Source organism: Choloepus didactylus (genome assembly GCF_015220235.1).
Source record: "Choloepus didactylus isolate mChoDid1 chromosome 25 unlocalized genomic scaffold, mChoDid1.pri SUPER_25_unloc1, whole genome shotgun sequence".
Taxonomy (NCBI): Eukaryota; Metazoa; Chordata; class Mammalia; order Pilosa; family Megalonychidae; genus Choloepus; species Choloepus didactylus.
Genome location: NW_023637606.1, coordinates 8193832 through 8196178, shown reverse-complemented (window position 1 = coordinate 8196178; position 2347 = coordinate 8193832). Strand labels below are relative to the sequence as shown.

At 35.7% G+C, this 2347-nt stretch overlaps 1 pseudogene; it reads left to right on the top strand.

The window, feature by feature from the left end:
* Positions 1 to 683: 683 nt before the first annotated feature.
* On the top strand, positions 684 to 1283 carry LOC119525485 (annotated as a pseudogene).
* The last annotated feature ends 1064 nt before the right edge of the window (positions 1284 to 2347 follow it).

The following is a 2347-nucleotide window of genomic DNA, read 5'->3' as shown; positions in this document are numbered from 1 at the left end:
GGTAACTTTTTTGCATACTAGCTGTTCATCTGTCTTCCTTTGTGAAGTACTTACTCAGACCTTTTTTCATAGTTTTTCATGGGTTTGTCTTTTAATGTTGAAATTCTGATTTTGTTTGTAAATTCAAGATAAGTATCATTTAGTGTTTCATCCTACTCTGTGGCTAAAATTTTCATTTTCTGAATGGTATCTGTTTTGCTTTGCTAGAGCTGTTGGAATGCAATATACCATAAATGGGTTGGCTTTTACAGTGGGAATTTATTAGCTTACAAATTTACAGTTCTAAGGCTGTGAAAATATCCACATTAAGGCATCAACAGGCTGGATGACTTCTCTGAAGAAAGGCTGCTGGCATCAGGTTTCCTCTGTCAGATGGCAGGGCATATGGCTGACATCTGCTGCTCCTTCACTCCTGGGTCTCATTGCTTTCAGCTTCTGGTACCAGTGGCCTCTTCTCTGAGCTTCCCTGGGTCCTCTCTTAGCACATCTGGGGCCTTTCACTCCAGGCTCTCTGGATGTTTCTCTCTGAGCTTTCATAAAAGACTCCAGAAAAGGATTAAGGCCCACCTTAAATTGGGTGGGTAACATCTCAATTGAAACAACCTAATCAAAAGGCCCCACCCACAATAGGTTTGCCTTGACAGGAATGGATTAAAAGACATGGCCTTGGTGGGCAAAACAAGATGATGGCACTGGAGGAAACTCTGTGGCTGGAGAGAGATATTTGTAGAGCAATTGAATTGTTGGAAAAACTACAAAGGAGTGAAGTACCACCACAAAAACTTCAGGCTTTACAAAGTGTCCTTCAAAGTGATTGTTAGCATTCCTGCAATGCTGTTAGGGAGGTATGTGAACACATCTATGAAACTGTGGGCATCAGTAACAGTTCTGAAGTGAGAGCTAATGCAACTGCGAAGGCTACAGTCACTGCATTTGCTGCCAGTGAAGGAGATTCTCATCCTCGAGCGTTTGAGCTACCAAAAACAGAAGACGGCCTTAGAGTCAATATTATGGGAGGGAAAGAATGAAACTCCCCAATCTATGTATCTTGAATAATTCCAGGTGGTATTGCTGATAGACATGGGGGCCTCAAATGAGGAGACCAACTCCTTTCCATTAATGGAGTTAGTGTTGAAGGAGAACATCATGAGAAAGCTGTAGAGCTACTGAAAGCAGCTCAAGGAAAGGTTAAATTAGTAGTATGATATACACCCAAAGTCTTAGAAGAAATGGAGTCACAATTTGAAAAAATGAGATCAGCAAAATGCAGGTAACAGACCTAATGCAGTTCAAAACTTTATATTCCATTTTGCTTTTAGCTGGAGAAGGTTTACTTGTGACCTAGCCAGGTCTGCAATGTCAGTGATTGTAAAAAACAAAAACTTCCCATGAAATTCTACTTGCTATTTTATAAATACCTATTTTAACATCATGTATGGCTCCAGAGATACATCACTTTTTCTGACAAGATTAAGTAAAAGGTGATGAGGGCAATTCTGTCCTGCCATTTTTACAGGCCTTTTGCAAATGCAGATTTTGTCATGAAATTGTTACAGATTTTTAAAAATGCTTTTTTAATATTAAAATGTACTTTTACATTTTTAATCTTTTTTTTAAAAAAACCTTTCTTCATTTGGCTGCTTATTTAAAAATAACAATTCTCCAATTCCTTTTTTTGCTTACTCTATTTTTTTTTTTTTTTTTACCCGTGAGATTCCTTTACAGTTCTCTGGGAAATTAAACATACATTCTCAGCTACAGAAGTTCGTTACACTGACAATGTTAACATCACTGCTGCATTTTGTACTTTTGAAAACATGTAATATATCTAATGAATGGTAAATCATAACTAAGCACAGTGGAAGTTTTTTACTTTTATTTAAATGTAACATATAATGAATATCCATTTGTACTGATTTATAAAAGTAAGTTTTTAAACACTGAACAATCATTGCTAAAATATGTATTCTTTCATAATATTTGAGCAGTTATGCAAGAGGATGTAATTTGATTGTTAGCATTCCTGATTACAACCTTTTCTATCTATTTATATTCAATAATATATCATAAATCACAAGTGCAAAAACAGGTTCAAATTTCATCTTTTACAATTTTTTTTATCCTGTTCATTTTTATTTAAATATATTTCCTATATTTTGTTTCTGTCATTCCTAGAGATGTTAGTTTGTAGTGGGAAATAGCAGAAGCGAAGGTTATACTTCTAACCTCACTAGCCTTGGGAGTTACACACTCTTTACCCATTCAATTTAAAGGTGTGATTTTAAATAGGAAGAAGAGAGAAGGATATATTCAAGATGTATAGAAAGCATGAGGCTGATGTATTCAT